Below are 6,969 nucleotides of genomic sequence, written 5' to 3' on the forward strand. Positions count from 1 at the left end.
AGCGGGGATCAGGACCACTTGGTGCCGCCTGGCAAATGAGGAAGGAAGCGGAGAGGGATGGGAGAATTCACGGTCCAAAGTGGCCTGTCCCAGTGATGACAGCCATGCATGTGATCGCAAATTTTCTAGTATCATGTTTCACAACATAAGAGAAAGGTGAAATTAATTGCAATTATATATATATTATTTTACCCAGTATATCAAAAATATACTGGGTAATTTATTTAAAAAAATAAAATTTAAAAAAAAAAATTTTTTTAAATATATTTTACCCAGTATATCAAATATATACAAAAATATACAAACACGTAATCAGTAGGAAAAAAAAAAAACTAATGTAATGTTTTGCTTTTTTTTTTTTTTTTTTTTGGTGCTATGTCTTTGAAATCTTGTGTGTATTTTACATTTGCAGCATTTTTCAATCCAGGAGCTAAACTGTCATAGGAAATTCTTGTTCTGTATTTAGATTTCATAAAATGTATGGTTAAAAAGTGGATACCCAAATGGTTCCAGTCATGCTGTTTTCAAATAACTGAATGGAATATCACTTTTCAAATGTAAATTTAAGTTATTTAAATAAAGTTAAAGTCCTGGGGGACAGGTTGCAGAGGTCAAACCAACCCACATAACTGAAGTCTAAATTCAAAGCCCTCACAGCTCTTAACTGCCCTGGGGCCCTACTTGCCCCACAGGAATCTCAGCAGCCCCTGCCCAGATGTGTGGCCCAGGCAGGGCAGGTAGAGAGAGCGATGACAGAGGAAGTAGGCAGGCCCCCCAAGAAAGATGCCCCCCACCAAGGTCCAAGCTCAGCTCCAGGCCTTGTCTCCAAAAGCCCAATAACAGAGGCATGTGACAGTCCCTGGGGAACAAACTCATGTCCAAGGTTTCTACAAATTCTCCAGGAGGGGAGACTGACCTCATAAGCTCACCTGCCTGCCAGGTGTTTCAACAGGGAGAAATTTCAGAGACAATTTCCTATCAGGAAAACCCAATGTGCTACATTATTTTGTTTTGAATTTTATTTTATTCAGTAGGTTCTTATTAGCTATCCATTTAATACATATTAGTGTATACATGTCAATCCCAATCTCCCAATTCATCCCACCACCACCAACTGCCCCTAATGTGCTACATTAAATGAATGCTAAAAGATAATTTTTAGAAAAGGTAAAATTGTGATTCTCATACAAATATGAAATGAACACATGACAAAGATTTCAACTCATTCATTATGAAAGAACCAGTAAGATGTTGCAATCGGTTCAAAGGAGAATTTAAACTGCACAAGGCAATCAGGAATGCTGAAATGTATTTATAAATAGATGTACAGCTGGTTAGTATTCACCGTGCAGTATATCTGGCAGGACACCCAGTTTTTTTTTTTTTTTGGTCATTTCCAAATGAACTGAGTTTAAATAGATTACTGACTACCAAAGAAATAAGCGTACCTAAAAGTTTCCTTTAATGCCTAAGATATATATTATATTATGTCATATATAGCCTATGTGTTTTCAACATCTTAATGAAAATCGTTGAGATCCAAGTATTTTTTATCATAAGTTTCCATTTAGGGCACTATTGTCTCTTTGTAATGAAAGCTATAATGATCTCTGTAATGATCTTTGTCTGCTCTGCCCTAGTCTCCTGATTATTTTGCTTGTATTATTGTTATTTTTCAGAACTTTTATATACATCTGTGTTACAACTATGCATCCTCCAGTTGTTTGATTTCCGTCTATAATTGAGTGGATGTAATGTGCACTGCCATTTTTTTATTACAATTTTCTCGTTCCACTCTTCATTTCGATTCATTTATGGGTTGGCTGGATTTCATTATAGTATTTTCTTTTTGTTTTGCTTTGCTTTGCTTTGTTTTCCAGGGGCCCCACGGGGCTGCTGCTCTTTTCCCAGAGCTCCTTAGTCTGTGAGATGCCTGATTAGAATATTGGCTGGATATTCATGGATCCCATGTTCTCTCCCTGCCAAGAACTTTGTAAACATCATTATTCTATTTTTTCCCTGGGGTTTAAAGTTTCTGGGGGAAAAGAGTAAGGCCAGCATGATTTTTGTTTTCCCTTTTGGGAGTGACTTAGGTTTTTTTTATTGCAGTGAGATTAGTCATGACACTTCGAGAAAGAAAACATTCTTAAAAGTGCATACATTTTAACCTGAGTAAATCTTTGACAGTTTCAGCAGTTTAACACAAATTTACAAAAAAAAAAAAAAAAAAATCAAAGCTGAATCACTTCCACATAACCAGTGGGAATGTAAAGTGGCACAGCCTCTCTGGAAAACAGTTTGGTGGTTTCTTTAAAAACTAAATATGCAACTAACATTTAAGCCCAGCTTGCACTCCTGGGCATTTATCCCAGAGAAATGAAAACTTATGTTCCCACAAAAACCTGTACAGAAATATTTAAGCCAGAATAAAAATTCTGTCTACTGTATGATTCCATTTATAAGATAAACTGGAAAGGAGAGAATTTCGGGAACAGAAAACAGATCATTGGTTGCAGGGGCTGGGGTTGGGGAACAGAAGGAAATTAGGGGAGAGTTTTATGGGACTGATCACAGTGGTGACTCCCTCACTGAACGGATCTGTCAAAATTCATAGAACGTACGCTGAAAAGAGTGAATTTCACTGTATGTAAGTTATATCTTAATAAACCTGACTCTAAAGAAAATAGAACCACCATGGTTTACCTCAGTGTCCCCACCACTCAGTAACTTTAAAAAGCACGAACTACATTTAAATGCCTTGGAGTCCCATAGTTACTTGGGCTCCTAGGCCATGCTGTTATTGCTTTCTGTTTCAGCACGTTCAATCTTATTTTTACCCTGCCCATTGTCCTATGTTACTGATGACTCAGAGCTTCTCATTGATCATTTTACATTGTGTACTTCCTTTTACTGCTTAGTTGGAAAAAATGACAAGCTTTTACCACATTTTATCACAAAACATCTTCCTGCTCATTGAGACAAAACATCATGTGCTCTTCTGTAAACAGTGCTGACCCAGGCTCTCCTGCATCATTCACTGTGGCAACATTCTGACATTTAAACAAGCAAAGAGCTTGACGTTTCATCCCTTGCTACTCTGTTTCTTTTCCTTCAGATCAAGTGGAAAAGACAAAGTGCCCAGTAAGTATATATTCTGATAAATCCTTAGCAATGTGCTTGACAATGAAACAGCTGGGATGGGTAGTCGCCTTCAGATAAAAAATTTATTTCTTTATAAAATAAGTGGGTCAGATAGATGCATTGACTCCAACCACCCATGTAATCAATTATTTTTAGTTTGGGTAACTAGCTTGTACAAAAAGCACTCACCATTCGTATGAAAAGCTGACTACAGGTTTCAGTGAAACAAGATGAGCTGAACACATGAGCTTCCTATCAACACCTCACTTAAGATGAGAAGAAAAGAGAATTAAAAAACTTTTTAAAGGCATAAATTCATAAAAACAAAGAGAATGGAGAAGGAGACAATAGCTGATGAGAGCTAGCCGCACAGTTACAGATGCTAGTAAATTCATTTAACAGACAGACGCAAGCTGAGAGTTCAGCAACTACAGGACGAAAAGCCAAGGGGCAAGGCAATGGATTCCCAGTGCAGAATCTGCTGAGGCTCAGGATTCAGACAAGGCAGGGACAACGGCAGGGAGAAGAGGACAGCCTTATTCCCTGGAGAGGCATAGGAAGCTGTGTTCCCAAGTTCCCAGAGCACAGTCCATACTACAGAAGGTGAAGATTTAATCTTCTTATACCATATACATAGACATGCAATTTTTCTTCGCCAATCTCCCCAAATAATTATATAACATTTTGGATAAACTAATGTTTTTTATTATGATTTTTTCATAAATTTATTTATTTTTGGCTGCATTGGGTCTTCGTTGCTGCAGACGGGCTTTCTCTAGTTGCGGCGAGTGGGGGCTACTCTTTGCTGTGGTGCGCGGGCTTCTCATTGCAGTGGCCTCTCTTGCTGCAGAGCAAGGGTTCTAGGTGCGTGGGCTTCAGCAGTTGTGGCACACGGGCTCAGTAGCTGTGGCGCACAGGCTTAGTTGCTCCGTGGCATGTGGGGTCTTCCCGGGCCAGGGATCGAACCCGTGTCCCCTACATTCCAGACCACCGCATTGGAAATCGGGGTTAAGTAAGAGCTGGCACATTCACCCTGCCCTACGTAGGTCCCAGAATGCTGGCAGTGAGATTTAATCCCACCCTGCAACCCCCAGTAGGGTACTGGAGAACTTTTCCTGGGGAAATCGCCTGACCCAAGAGAAAAGCCCCAAAGATATTCACATTTTTCATCCTTCCAATAAAATGACCAGGTTGCGACATGGTCACCCTAAAGGGAGGGCCGCCAGTTCACAAACTCTGCCAATATACACAGCTTCCAAGAAGCTTTGTGGTGCTTTACATTTAATTATGAATAATCGGGACTTCCCTGGTGGTACAGCGGATAAGACCCCATGCTCCCAATGCAGGGGGCCCAGGTTTGATCCCTGGTCAGGGAACTAGATCCCACATGTGTACCGTAACTAAGGAGCCTGCCTGCCGCAACTACAGAACCTGCCTGCTGCAGCTAAGGAGCTGGCAAGCCGCAATAAAGGAGCCTGCCTGCCACAACTAAGACCCGGTGCAACCAAAATAAATAAATAAATAAATATTAACCAAAAAACCCCACAACCCGCCACCCAAAACTATGAATAATCAAAAGCCACTGAACATCTGAGTACAGCCGCTAATCCAAAAGACAGAATAAAACAAACAGAAAAAGAAAAGTGGGATGAACAGAGATTTTTTTTAAAAAAATAATGTTGTAACTAAGATCCACAGACAGACAAGATATTTCATCCAGGGAAAAAAAGAACTGAATATTATAAAAATGACATTCAGAAACAAAGTATGTTATTATTATAAATTAAAAATTCAATCATTGAAGCAATACCCCAGAAAGTATAAGAAAAAGACACAGAGACAAGAAGTAGGAATTAAAGCTTGAAAAAAACAAATAGGAGCGCAATCTAGTAGGTCTGTTACCAAGCCAGGTTTATTTGCCTGACCTGAAGCAAGCCAAACGTTAAGACGTGGAGGTTTGTCACACAGAAAAGGTTCCTTTGCAAGGCAGCCAAAGAAGGAGAATGGAGAACAAATTTCAAATCTGCCTCCCTGAAGGCGAGGGCTTGAGATATTTATGGGATAAAGGAGTAGGGTGGTCTTAGGTGTGGGAAAAGGTGACTGGAGGTAGGGAAAAAGTGAGGTAACTGGTGTTGTGTGCAGGTGTATCTGGGTTACACGCTTTTCCACGGGATGCCTGTTTAAAAAAAAATGGAGGCATTTAGCACGATCTGAGGGTGGAGTTTTTCAGCCCTCTGGTGTCAAGATGTATGTCACTGGACACCTGCGCAAGCCAAATTTTAGGGTGGGCATTCCTAATCAGTCTTACTCAGCTTCAACTGCACTGGAGCTGACTCCAAGTTCCTGGAAAACAACTTAAGCCCCCATTACTATAGCAACCCCTACTTCAAAGGTGTTATCTATAGGGGGCAGTTAGGGAGCCAAAAAATAATTAAGGTGAGCTTGGTCAGTGAAGGCAGGTCCCAAGTGAAGGGTTTCTTAACAAGCTGTTCCCTTATCTGGTGTTCTGTAAGACAAGATCAAGAATTTCTGTTAGTCACCAGTTTCTGTTAACCCAATGGGGCACGTTTTCAGGTCCAATATTTAAATAATAGGAACTCCGGAAAGAGAAAATAGATGGGAAAAATAATAATTTTGAAAATATGAGAAATGTTCTCAGAATTAAAGAATATGAGCTTCCAGAGAGTGAAAGAGATCTGAGTCTCCAACACAACTGATGAAAAAAAAAATCCACATCGAGGCACATCTTTGAAATTTGAGAACAGTAGGGATAAGGAGACTCTTCTAACAGCTTCTGGAAAATGGAAGGGAAGTGTATCAGTTAGCTTTCGCTGTGTAACGAATCACTCAAACCTAGCGACTTAAGTTGTGGGTTGGTTGGGTGGTTCTTCTGGTCTGAGCTGGAGGCTTGTTAGTTGTATCATCCCAGACGGCCTCGCTCACGTGTCTGGGATGTCCTGGGATGGCTGGGACTTCTCTCTACACAATCTCTTATCTTCTAGGAAACTAGTTTGTTCTGTTCACAAGGGTGATGGAAGGGTTCTCAGCAGCAAGAAGGGGCCAGCCCAATGCACAAGCACTTTTCAAACCTCCACTTGCACCCTGTTTACTAGAGTCCTTTTGACCAAGGTGAGTCCTCTGGCTGGGCCTACAGTCAAGGTGGAAGGAGATGATTCAATGGTATAAAATGAGATGAGATTCATATATGCATGGATTAGAAATCAAGTGATGTCAGACACCAGCATCTCTGAAAGCTAGATGACAAGAGAAAAAAACATTATTTCTAACCTTCAAGAGTCTGAGAGGAGGGCTTCCCTGGTGGCGCAGTGGTTATGAATCTGCCTGCCAATGCAGGGGACACGGGTTCGAGCCCTGGCCCGGGAAGATCCCACATGCCGTGGAACAGCTAGGCCCATGTGCCACAACCACTGTGCCTGAGCTCTAGAGCCCACAAGCCACAAATACTGAGCCTACATGCCACAACTGCTGAAGCCTGCGTGCCTGGAACCAGTGCTCCGCAACAAGAGAAGCCACCATAATGAGAAGCCCGCGAACCACAATGAAGAGTAGCCCCCGCTCACTGCAACTAGAGAAAGCCTGCATACAGCAATAAAGACCCAACACAGCCAAAAATTAATTAATTAATTAATTAATTAATTTTTTAAAAAAAGATTCTGAGAGGAAATTTCTAACAGGGTTCTCGACCTAGTCAAACTATCAAGCACTAGGAATGATAGAAGAATCAGAAGAATATGTAAAAGCCTCAAACGTTTCACCTTCAATTCTTCTAAATAATGTGCTCCAGTAAAAAAAGAAGTGAGTGAAGAA

This window comes from Delphinus delphis, chromosome 15 (assembly GCF_949987515.2).
Source record: "Delphinus delphis chromosome 15, mDelDel1.2, whole genome shotgun sequence".
NCBI lineage: Eukaryota > Metazoa > Chordata > Mammalia > Artiodactyla > Delphinidae > Delphinus > Delphinus delphis.